Raw genomic sequence first — 13,672 nt, forward strand, 5'->3', positions numbered from 1 at the left:
CTTGATGCCCCTGTTGTTGTGGTGGGCAGTACTAGCTACAACAACATAGAAGAACAGCAAAGGATCTGAATCCAGTCTGGTGGCGATGGCACTAGGTGGGAAGAATGGGAGAAATCTCAAGTGCTGTACTGTTTATGCCATAGGATGCAATAGAGAAAACCTAATTTAAGTTACAGTCATGCATTTCCACTTTTCTCTTGGTGATAAAATGGTTACATCACTGAACCACCAGTCACATACTCATATAACTGTACATCTTAATATAGAGTATTGGAGGGAAGCCTGAATAGGATCTTCATGCTGGAAAGCAGATATCTGTACAAATGGGAACAAAGGAGCAGAATTATCTCCTTCACCTTGAGACACAGATGGAACAATGCATAGGCCTGAAGGGTGCATGGGAATATCTGGTTTTAATGGGTTAAAATGTTTTCTCCAAGTCTGTATATTTTCATTGTTGTTTTGGCAGATGGGAGCTCTCATGCACAGTCTCTAATCCCAGTTCTGCTGTAGGGTTTCTTTAGGATGATGCAACACTGTGAGAGACCTGAAAATTGGCCAGTTCCAGGCTCTCAACCTTTGTTTCTTGGAAGCACAGCTCACTCATTAAGCATAGCCGAATTTTGCCAGCAACTGCGGCTGTCTGGACCATATGTAAGATAAGCAGATTCACCTTTCAGTGGACTGGACTCTAGAGAAAAAGAACAGACAAACTTCTGGCAGATTGCCCTGTGTGGTTGCAAATGAATGTAGTCTTTCCTGTTCATGTTACAGCTTCAGGAGCTGAAACAGAAAAAAATGACTTTTTTTTTTCATGGAGAGCACGTTTGAGAAAGGCAACCCAATAAAACACTGGCCCAAACCCATATTTTTAAAATCATAAAGCTATGGTTATAGTACAGTAAATGCAGCACAACTCTAGCAGATATACAGAGGTGGTTACACCCACCTAGTTTATTACATGAAAACTATAGTAAATCTGTCAGGATTGCAAGAACACTAGATTCAAATTCTAGGTCTCATAGTGGTAAAACATACTGAAGTGCAGCTTTATTCTGGTACCTATTAAATTTATTAGACCGAGTATAGCTTGAGAACACTGCAGTCCCTAGAAGAGTGTTATGATGATTTGGCACAATTTTTAATGAGTGATCCTAATTTTCAGAAAGTGTTGCAGTACTGCTAGGGATGACACTTACTGAATTAAAGGCAAAGTGTGAAAGAGCTGGAGTCTGAATTTGCTCTGACATGTCATGGCATACACATAAATGTTATGTCTGTTGTCTCTGCTGGTTGACAGTGCTTTGCAGAGGTTACAAAAAGTAAAGCAGTAACGAGAAATTAGGAAGGAATTGTTTGTTCAGTAATGCTGCTGCCAAGCCTGCCTATCATCAGGTGTGAAGCCTTTCTCTTGTGTAACTTGAACATGATGTAATACCAAATCAGGAAAAGAGTTTCAAGTGAAAAAAAAAAAATGAAGACAAATGAACTGACGTAAGTTTTCATTCATTGTTACTTTAATACTTTGAGTTCATTTGGGTTTCACCCCCTGTTGTCTTTTATACAGGGAAGTAATCCCAAAAGTCTTGAACCACTCTCCTTAAAATCTTGGCTACGACCTACTTTCTCCTGTGGGCCAGATGACACAACATCAGTGGCAAGTCCAAGAAATTAAGAAGTCACAGTGAGGGGGGGAATAATGAATGAGTGGTAATAACTAAGACAAAATGGTATGCAAGCATACAGACATTACTACATGTCTTACTCTTTTCACCTCTGCTTCAGAAGGTTGTTGGCAATGTTTAATGCGGCAAAGGAAGTACCTAAAACTGGATATAAAGAGGTACATTTAAATTAATAGGAATGATAATATGTACACCAGTCATCATTTTGTGCCCATTCAAGGGTCTGTGGTCACATTTGTAAGCATTGTTAAAGTGGTCACGTTTGAAACTGGCCATACGGTCATTAAATGTGTGTCTGCAACAAAGGCTAAATAAGATAACTGAAAACATTTTAAGTTAATTCTCTAGAAGACAGTGGTAATAGTCTGAAGTCATGGGACAGTAATTTAAAGAAGTAGTGAATTTCTTATTGAACTCTGCATCATAATATTCACTTTATACCTTGCAGAAATCCTTTGGAGATTATAAAGACAGAAAGGGGCTGTACAGATTATCTACTGAGGCTTTCTAGGCCTATGAGAAAAACAGCCTGTTGGGAATATCACAATGTGTCTTTTCTGAGAGGTCCTGCCCATGAGCTAATTAGTGGTGAGGAAGGGCAGACAGAGCCTGGGTCAGTGCAGCTCGGTTCTTCCCTGTTTGCCCCTCCTCTGCTCCCAGGTTGCTGCTTACATTTTTGTTCCTCAAGGAGACAGACAGTTAATCTTTTGACTGGTTCCTACCATTCCTTGGAGGTTGCTGCTTGACTTTATCTTGACAGTTCCAGTGCTTTCTCATTGCAGCTCATTTTTAGCATTGGAATATGTATATACACTTTAAATGCAGGGGGCCTTCAGACTCCACCTCTGTCCCTCTATGCCTCAGAAAATATTATGCACTGATGAATGAGGGCCCTTTTCTAATTCTTAGAAAGCAGCACCCAAGGAAAGCGTTCTTCTGTGCTCCTTCCTCCCATTTGCCTCTTTATCACTTTGTCTTCACCAGCTGCACAAAGTTGACAGAGGAAAAGGTTTACATTGCAGATTGCATCCTTCTCATGGCAAAACATGGACCTTGAAGCCCAGGCAGGGTCCTCATTCCCTGGCTGCAAATATTTGGATGGATTCTATTGGTCATATGTCATGGCAAAATCTTTTTGACTGCTAAATTAAGATTAATTTGAGATTGAAGGCTATGTTGGTTGTAGACGTTTTGCTTGCAACCTGTAAAAGCAAGGATCTTGTCTGTAAGAGAGTAAACTCCATTCTTTCAAATGTGCATCCTAGTATTTATCACAAGAAAAGGGCCTTTCTTTTCATGAAACTGTGTCTTTTTTTTCTCTACTGAAGCTCAGGGCCAACAGTGGTGTGAAATCCTAACTTTTGGACAGTGAAATCAGTAGCAAATGAAGTGAGTGGGGAAAAACATTTTTTTGAATCCTCAGATCAGGGATTTAAGAGGAAGAGAATAGCATGTATTAAAGTTCTCAGGTCTGTCTGTTTGTCTGGTTCATGGTTGTCCAGATATGCTGATCTCAGTGGCTCAAATTTGTTCTACTGTATCTTGTTAAATGTATGCATGTAACAAAAAGTAGGTGGTCTCTCATTTAAACGGTAGCAAGTTTACAGTCTGAAATAGAGTTATTCTTCCTTAAGGAATAAGGAATTATCAGGGATCATCTGTATCTGGAATTATTTTTCCTTCTCTACCTTATAATAGTCTTGTGTAAATGCACACTGATTTTTGAAAAATGTAGATTCCTGTGTTGATTTAACTTTCCAGAAGAGGATGAATGTAGGCACGAGTCTGCAGAGAGAAAATTGGGGAGCTTAACTGTAAAGGTTCAAAACTAGCAGTGGTACAGCTGAGCCTCAACAAGAGTTTAAACAACTTAAAAGAAACAAGAAATGTAATAAAGATTACTTCTTTGAATACATCAGTACAACAGAGACTGCTCAGAAGTTTGTAGAACCATTATATATATTTATATTTATATATATAAAGTGCCTATCACCATATCGATAAACATTCTTTGGAACCACTCTGATGGTGGAGGTAAGAACAGGAGTCAGCCTGTTAGTACCTCAGCGCTTGTTTCCAATCAATTAAAACAAAAGGACCAACAGAAGCTCAGGAGCTGTGCTCAGATGCAAAAGAGAGAGAGGGGGATTTCCACACCAAACCCCTTCTTTATGGAGGACTGATTAAAAGATCTATCTCAAATATGAGGTGATGGTAGAAAGAAGGTTGTATGAACAGGTAAAATGGTATTCACGCAAGTTGTCTGTGTTCTGTTGTAGCTCAAGGATGAAGTTGTTTGATCTGTTAGAGCCAGAGAACTGAGTTCAGGGAACTGAAAGCTGGTTAATGTAACCTGCAAACTTGTTTTTAAAAGTGTTTCAGTAGATATTCAAAGCAGGAGGCCTGATGGCTTTATTTGCTCAGTAAAGAATAAAATTAATAACCATGGGATAAATCTGGCATTGAGGAAGAGCTAACATGTTTTTTCATAATAGGAAAGAATAGAGCACAAATCCATTGGAATGCACAAACGTTACAAAAAAAGAGATCAAGTTAATGCAATCTGCTTGGATTAGCATTTGCATTGGCCAGCAGCATTTGGATTTTTAAAGAAAAAAACAGTGGAAAACATGTAGTATACTACTCCAGAACACTCTTCCACCAATCTGTGGTTCAGAAACTTCCTGAAGTAGGTGTGATGTCTTTTTCCTAAAGCTTTCAGAGCTTTTTTTGTTTGTGTTGTTGTTGTTTTTGGTTTTGTTTTTGTTTTTTATCTTCCAGGAATAGATTGCTTTCTTGTGTCTGTGTAAAACTTCCGCCTATTCTGTATCTTGTGGTAAGAAGTTCCACAACATCTCTGCATGTTTTATAGGGATTCATGTCCTTTTGATTTGTTGAACCTGAGATCCAACAAGTTTTGTTTGATGCCCTCTCATGTTGTACTCAAAGAGGCAAGGACAATTCCACATCAGGCATGATAAAACAGATGTCAGTCACCTTCCATTTTCTTTATGTTGTTTTCTTCCAGTTTCAAGAATTGTAATGTTCAGTTACTTCTCATGTCAATCATTTCAACATTTAATTGGCCTTGGTGTCATTCCCTGTAATTCTTATTCTGCTATCATCAAAGACAGAGGACCAGAAACTCTTGGGAGTTTAAGGCTTGAAATTACTATGGATTTATAGTGTCAGAATAAGATGTTATTTTTGTCCAGCATTCCTTCCATTCAGCTTTGAATGCTTTCTTTGCTTTTTGTTTGCTGCTGGGTGTAGAACTGTTGTTCTCAGGGTTCTCTAGCCCAAAGATGCTATTCCAGGACAACAGCAATCAATTCAGAGATTATCACTGTACAGATGAAAACAAGTTTGCTTTTCCCCATAAGTATCACATCTATCTGCATTGATGTTATCACTTAGTATTTTGCTATTGAAGTCTTCCTGGAAGTCATCACAACTGGATGTGATTTCCAGTGTTCCCAATAGAACTGTTGGCAGATCTGCAGGCTGAGTTCTAAAACAGTGAACACTTGGATGTGATCATCAGAAGCCAGGTGACACTATTTCAGTTCTTAGCTGTTTGTGCATCTAAGCATTGCTGACCTGATGACATTAAAGGTTCACAAATGTGATTTTGAAATGTGAAACAAATGTGCGGCTTCATCATTCCACTTGAATAAAATACTGAAGTGGACTGGAGTACAGTTGAAGAGGCTGTCTAAAAAAATATGCAGCTACATTTGTTACAATATTTCTATAGAAGATTGGCTATAGTTAGATTTGCTTTTCTACTGGTTGTGTCTTGTCTGGTTGTGAAAGGAATATCTTTGAATGATGAAGTACAAAACAGTAAATTTCTAGAAGTTACAGGTTAACTAATAAAGAATGGAGGCAATGAGCCAGTGCAAAGATCTAATGCATCTCATTCCAACTTCTTTCTTTCAGATCTCTGACACTGAAGAACTGTATTAAATTATCTGTATTAAAATTAGTTTCACAGAGGTGAACCTTGAGCATACTGTGGCATGTCTAATTTCCTTAAGTTTTTGCTGACATTTGTCTAGAGGAAAAACTGAAATCAGCTGTACCATGTGATGGTCACTGGGCCAAGTTCATGATGCTGTGATTAAGGCAGTGACAACATTTTCATCACGGGACTCTTTAGTGGCTCACTCATGGTTTTAAAGCTGAAATGAAATCTAGCATCTGGGATCTTAATACAGTAAAACAGAATAATTTTTTTGAACCAACTAAACAGAAATTAGACAGGTCGCTTCTGAACTGTTCTGCTTACACGCTCAAGCTAGATTAACTTTCATAACTTGGATTTCAGACTGATAAAAAAAATGGGAATATTTAAAATTTTAACAAGTTTAAAAACATCTGCCTAGATTCTGCTCTTGATTGCTGAAACAAAACCTGTGTATTTTATTGCTTTTATTATTAAAATATTTTGTGTAAATACTTATCAAAAGGATGCTCCTAGATAGTCTCTATGCAACTATGAAAGCTGAGAAATGCACATAGTGAAATCAGTTATCTGTTGGTAAAGATATTTTTTGAGCAAGAGGGAAAAAACTGAATGCTGTAATCTAAAATCTTCTTTTGGGCACAGTAATTTATGTTCCTGACATATTTTTAACACGGATATTTCAGTCCTTAATGTGCATGTAAGTTTGCATTAAGGAAACCATGTAGATAGATTTAAGATAATATTTTAATATCTAGGTGAAACGATAGCAGAATTAACCCCATAACTGTTAAAGCTCTACAGGTACAGGTATTTGTTTTGTTCCTGAGGATCCTGACACTGAGAAAGTTTAATTTCAGACTCAAGTAAGTCGCAGCTCCAGATTCCCTGTGTGAGATTCCACTGCTAAAAAACTACTCCATATAGGTTTTTATACATAATTTTTGTAACATACATGCAATATTTTTTTCATAGTAGATAGTAGTTCATGGTGAGTAAAGGACAGCATGGATGTGTTGCATTAAAGGTGAGCTGTGAATCTTATTATTATGCTAACAGTTTAGAGCAGGAGACTTGAGGAAGGAGATGGTGCCTGAGATGTCAAGCTGCCAGTAGAAGAAAGTTCAGTGTTATATCATTCATACTCCATCACATTCATATATGAGAGAGGATCCTCTCAGCACTTACTCTGTCAGTTTGTCATCAAGAAGAATACAATCAGGACAGAATTACACCACATAGCTTTCGACACTAGACAGAGAGTCTTCCTGAATTCTCATTTCTTGATGGGAGATTTGGAGCAAAAAATAACTTAAGCAACTCTCCAGTCTTTGAACTGAAGCAAATTTGCTTTAATCACTCTTAGGCAAAGAATAAGGTCCAAAACTCCAAGATGTAGCTGGTTTCCAACATGCTAGTTAAAATGGCCAAGTAAGTTTGGGTTGTTTCTGGAATTGGTGTTTTCCATCATCTCCTAACATTGTTTTTTTCCTAACATCAGTATAACTCTTAATTTGAAGGATTTACCTTCTTGTTACCTAACTGTTACATTCCACTCGCACATTAGAGAATGTCTTCAAGCCCTAAGTGAAAGCCAGTGCTCAGACCTCCAAGATGTCTTTAACATGCATGTCTGATATATTTTGTCAGGAACTAATTTACGTGGGTGGAACAATACCTTTGTTAAACCACATTTAGCAAAACATGTTTCCAAGCTAATGCTTTTTGCATAGGCATGCCAAGGTACCTCAGGCTAGTTTGGAGATTGTTGCGTTGTACTTCGCATGTGCTGTGTTGTGCTTCAGATGTACTGCTGTGCTTTGTTCTGTAGACGAGGCCAGTATCTGTTTAAGATGTACAACTTCTCCCTTCAAATATAAAGAGCCTTCCCCAAGGAAAACCAAACTTCTCAGGGTTTTTGTTTGTTTGTTTGTTTCTAATGCATTGGCAACTGGAACATAAATGTGAGGACTAGTTCAAACTTGGCGGCTCCCCCTGTTCAACAGTCTCTTTCAGACATTTAAACAAAAAAGGAGCATGAGAAAGTTTCAATATACAGTCCTATATGCTCATTAACTGAAAGTTATACCAACAAGTTTTTTTAATAGTGGCTTGTATTGTCACTTTACTTTAAAATCAAACCATATAAAAGTTGTCCTTTGAAAACTAATGTGAATAGAAATTTTGTATCCATCTTCAGCAAGCAACTCACCCGGAGTATCTTTCAGGTATGTCTGATATAGCCTCATTCCATGAAGTGTTCTAGCTTGTAGATGGCATATTAGACCACAAAACACATTAGCGTGATGTTATCAGTAAAAATATTCTTGAAATTCCTTCCTCTTTTCTTCTGATATTTGTGTTGAAAATTTCTTGAATTTAGCACTACAAATCTTAGAACCATAGAAACATAGAATATGTTAGGTTGGAAGGAACCTTCAAACGTCATCTAGTCCAACTCCTCTGCCATGAGCAGGGACATCTTCACCCAGCTCAGGTTGCTCAGAGCCCCGTCCAGCCTGGCCTGGGATGTCTCCAGGGATGGGGCATCCACCACCTCTCTGGCCAACCTGGGACAGGCTCTCACCACCCTCAGTGTCAAAAATTTCTTCCTCATGTCTCGCATGAATCTCCCCTCCTATGGTTTAAAACCATCACCCATTGTCCTATTACAGCAGGTCCTGCTGAAAAGTCTGTCCCCATCTTTCTTATCCATGACTTTTAAGTACAGAAAGGCCACAATAAGGTCTTCTCCAGGCTGAACAAGCCCAACTCTCTCAGCCTGTCCTCCCAGCAGAGCTCTTCCAGCCTCAGATCATTTCTGTGGCTCCTCTGGCCCCTCTCCAGCATGTCCATGTCTGTCCTGTACTGAGGGCTCCAGAGCTGGACACAGGACTCCAGGTGGGGTCTCACCAGAGCGGAGCAGCGGGACAGAGTCACCTCCCTGACCTGCTGGCCACGCTACTTTTGATGAGCCCAATATACGATTTGCCTTCTGATCTGCAAGCGCACATTGCCAGCTCATGTCCAATCTCTCACCCCCCAAGCGCCCCAAGTCCTTTTCCTCAGGGCTGCTCTCAATCCCTTCATCCCCAGCCTGGATTGATACCAGGGATTGCCCTGAGCCAGGTACAGGACCTTGCACTTGGCCTGGTTGAATCTCTTGTTGTTCACATGGGTCCATTTCTCATGTGTTAAGCAGGAACATGAAACCTATGAAAGAGAGAGAGAAGCATGAAACTTCAGAAGTTTTATTCTGGACTTGGCAAGAGAAAGATGAACACTCATTTATAATGGCCTTTTTTTTTTCCTTTGATAAAAGAAAAGCCTTTTTGCTTATTCACCTCTGCTTGGTTTAATTTCCATAATCCTTAGCTGGATTATGATTTTTTTGGTGTGGTAGCTCAATTTCCTCACTGAGTGCAGCATATAATGGGTCATATTCTCTTCTCAGTTACATCCATGCAAAGCCAAGCACACGAGGTCAGTGGGATTCTAGGAGTGAAACTGGGAACTTCTCTTGACCAGTCATCACGTTCACTTTGGACAACAGATAGAGGCACAAGCTGGTGCCATATAGATGGAATACCAAGTAGCCAAAGAAAGGTTTAATCACATTGTAACTATGCTTACCTCTGTGTGCTTTACAGCCTTGGATCATTTGATGAACTTTTGACACAGGGCTTATTATGAAATATTTCTGTTTTTCATGCATTTCTAAACTGGATCTTAATTATTCATAATTAGCAGTTCACTTTTCTGGGGTAGTTCCTTGGAGTTGTAGGTTGCAGTTGGTTATTCCAGAAGTAGTTAGGACATCACCAATTAAACAGATTGACGTAGTCCCTTGTATGTACACAGCAGAGCTTATTTGTCCTTTAAAATGCTGATGTGACAGCAATGTCCTTAGACTTAGTTGTCTTACTTGTATTTGGTAGTGGTCTTCTTTAAGTAGGAATGCACAACAAGAATATATGGATTATTTTTTATTTTCTTTGATCTGTACAGTATGTCACCCCAGAATCCACTGATGCAGTACTGGAGCAGTATAGGTGCAAATAGGGTCTATATGACTCCGTTGGTCTTATCTAAATAAGGCATTCAGATTTCTTTTATCTTTCCTGGAACTGGAGTGGGTTTTGTTTTGTTGTTGTTGTTGTTGTTGTTTTGGTTTTTTGTGGGGTTTGTTTGTTTGGTTGGTTGGTTGGGTTTTTTTTGTTTTGTGGGGGGGTGTGTTTGTTTGTTTTGGGTTTTTTGTTTGTTTTTTGTTTTGTTTGGGCTCTTGTTGTTTTTTTTTTTTGTAATGTAGCTAAAGTAAATCAGATTCATGTGGATTAGCTTATCATGCAACAGCAACTTGCCAGCACAAGAAAATTGTGTGGGAACGAGATTGCTTATGGCCACCGTGCCTTACAGTCCTCCCGCTATCAGTAAAATGATCAGAGGCTTCCACTCTTTCTATGTACATGTATGTGCTTCATCTCGCAGATCTGTAGTGCTATGAGCAGAGCAAAGGAATTCACACGCACCAAATGCAGCTTGTTGGAAGGACGTTCAGCACTCCCATCTGTTTTCTTCCACCATGAGTCATCAGATACAAGAATCGACCTTTGGCATATTCTTGACATAGAGGGCACATCTTCACTCCCAGCCTTGTCCATCCATCTCCTCTTCCACGCAGAGGTCAGCATGCTCCCTGGGGCATGCACTAAATCTATAGATCTTCCTGAGAGATTCAGGATCCATCAGCATGCTGGAATGCCCTGAGGCCATAGTAGTGTTCTAGGGAACAGGAAACCCACTGTAGTGATCTAGTTGTGTGTTTCAACAGAAAGGATGAAGTTTGAAAGCTGCCTTTGCACCACTTTGCATTTCCATTGTCATTCCAGACCAGCTTTCTCTTCTGATAGCTTGTCAGTCCATGTGTGAAGACATGTGATCAAAATGTTTATGAGACTACTCAACTTCTCATGAAATCGGTGTGATTTTCCCAAGTCTCTTCATTTTATTTTATGCTTCAGATATTTTCTCTTACATGAGTGCCTTGAAGAGACAAAAATAATAGATTGGAGAAGAGGAGACAGTATCCTTGACTTTGTTCTGAACAAATTTAGATTCAAAATCAGCAAGACTTCCCCCAAGCAAACTATTCCACTATCAGATCTGATATGAGGTTTCTCTGCTGCCTGGGTCCTGACATTTTATAATGTAATTAGTCCACCTGCTGTTTTTTAAGTGTTTTTTGACTCCCTCAAAGAGCCCACAATTTTGATTTGAGATGTTTACATCTGAAGATTTCTCCAGGAAGTCGGACTATCTGTTCAATTGTTTCTTCAACCAGAGAGGTTCCATCTTTTCCACATCTGTTGCCTCTGCTGGTGCTTCATCACTCTGCAGCAGAAAATGTAAGACCAGTGTTTCCTCTGACACTCTACAAGGACATTTTTGGTTCTGTTCCCTACTCCTACCTCCATCTGTGTTGTCTGCAACTTCATGTTTAAAGGTCTTTTTAAGAAGCTGAGGAATGAAGGACTAAATGCAGTCAGCCCGAAAGAAGGTGTTGAACTCCAGCCTACTTACTGGCTAAACCCTCTCATATAAAGTTTAGATGGTAGTTCCAGTTTTGCTTTTTAAATAAACAAAAGTGCCTACATGTTATGAAGGTCCTAATCCTTTGGATAAGTCTCATAACCCTTCATAGCCTTCAGATTTGGAGTCTTTTTCTGCATAGCCTTTGCAGGAATGAGCCAGACTCAGGGTTGCTGAAGCAGCTGTATGCAGAGATGTGGAACTATCTTGTCCAGTGAAGGGAAAAGCAAGAGATCAGGTAACGTGGCCACAGCCAGGATTAGGCAGCAGTCCAGAAGAACGGATTGCTATTTTGTATTTGCATGCTTTATTCCAGCTAGGACATGCCAAATTATGACATGCCAAATTATGACTTAAATTAATAAGCATGTTAAAATGCACAGGAGGACATGTTGTATTTCCCAGCTGTGACTGTGGGTGTTTTTTTTGCCTATAGTGGGCATGAAGTATTGTCAGTAGAAGTGATTTAGCAGAAATAGCATGGATTCTAAAGACCATTTTGGCCTTTGGTGAAAGATGAAATGGACTAGTGTTGCAAATTCTACAAACGATGTCCTTCACCAGCATTTTGGTAAACGTCCTTTGGGACACTCATGGTCATGACCTCAATAGGAGTTGTAGATACATAATGAAGAGTGGAATTTACTCTGTTATGAGTCCCTAAAAAGAGTTTAAAAGATAATATTTTTACAATTAGACTTTTAAAACTTCTTTTTGAATTTGTTTGTACTGTGGTTCACTCCACCCAGGAAACCCTTCATTTGAAGTTATTAGTTCAACAGAACAAGGGAGTTAGCTTGTAATCTAGGAAAATATTTCAGATAGAATCAGGATGAAAAGTTGACCTAAAAGCTTTATCCGGATTCCTTTCAAAAGATATTTTTACATGGAGGTCGTTTTTAAGCATTTTTTTTTTAAAGGTGGGAGGAAAAAAAGGTATTGTTGATTTCACCGACCCAAATAACTTAATGTTGAAAACAAGATAGACTGAACCAAGTCATGATGCTTTCTTATGATGTCATTGTAGTTCATTTCTTAGAGTAAGTTTAAAATAAGTTTTTGTCTTTTTGTTATGGAGTAAAACCCAATGAAGGATTTTGCGGGAGATGCCTCCCTGTAGTTTTGAACCATTTGGTCTTATTGAACTAGAGAGTCTTAAATGCCACTTAACTGCATGCGCTTTGATCCTTCTCCAGGACTACAGTCAATTGGATAGATTTGTGTTTATATAGAGAGATTTCTGAGCATCCTATATATATGACAGTCTCTCTCATGAAGGAACTCATAAGAAGATTCAACACAAGGATAACTTTCAAAGAACAAAGGGAAATAAAACTCTATTCTGGTAATTTTATTTCAGAATATAAAGAAATAGAGTGAAATCTGTGTACAAAATCTCCAGCTTAATAGGTTCTTGCAACTCTCATCTGTGACGTTGGAAGTGAAAATTAGACTGTGGTTTTTGTCTTTATCATATTTCAATGCTGTGTATAAATTTTATTGTTGAATTTGCAAGTAAATGGGGGGAAAAATAGGTGAAAAATTCCTATTTGTGCAACTTGGAAACTCAGCTTGATTCCTGAACATCAAGCTGGTTTGTTCTACTTCATTTATTATTTCTAAAGAGTAGGGGAAGTTCTATAAACAAATAAATCCTGTTATTAAAAGTAAATTTAAAAGTATGTTTCTGATTTCAGTGGATTTGTACACTGGTAGTCAGTAGAGACAAGTGAATAAAACATAGCATGGTAAAAGCATTTTCAGCAGTCTAATACAAAAGAAACATTACAATTTGCCTTGCTTTGTCTCCTGGCATCCCCGAGGATCAGAAAATAAGAGAAAATATATATATTGACACATTAATGAGATATATTGTTTTATAATACATAATCAATCTACAATATTTCTTTTATAGCTATTCAGTTTGCTGATATAATACCTCATGACAGAGATGTAGCACAACTACAACCCATACTCAGGTATGTTCCATGAGGTGTTCACTTGCCTGTCTTTATCCTCAAGAATCACTTTTTATAAAAATGTAAACGGTATCTGGACATCTTTCTTTAATTCTGCCTAGTTAAAAAAAAAAAATCACCTCAGATTAAAAAAATAGTAAAACCCATTTTGCCTGGTTCCATATTTGACACTTTTGCAAACAGGATTGATCTAAAATAGAACGAATTTTGTCTAAACTTGGGCAGCTTTTGCACATACTTGTGGATTATTATAGGTTATCACAGTTGTTAGGGATAAAAATCCTTGGGACTGAGCAAGAAAGAAAATAAACTTACCCAAACACTATGCTGACATAAGGGGTCTCTGGCCACATTTGTTTCAGAGCCATCCAGATATACACTAGTTACTTCCTTTTGTTTAAATGCAGCTGTGCTGGAATAGGCATATTGACTCACGAAACCTTTAAAACATG

The sequence above is a fragment of the Caloenas nicobarica genome, chromosome Z (genome assembly GCF_036013445.1).
Source record: "Caloenas nicobarica isolate bCalNic1 chromosome Z, bCalNic1.hap1, whole genome shotgun sequence".
Taxonomy (NCBI): domain Eukaryota; kingdom Metazoa; phylum Chordata; class Aves; order Columbiformes; family Columbidae; genus Caloenas; species Caloenas nicobarica.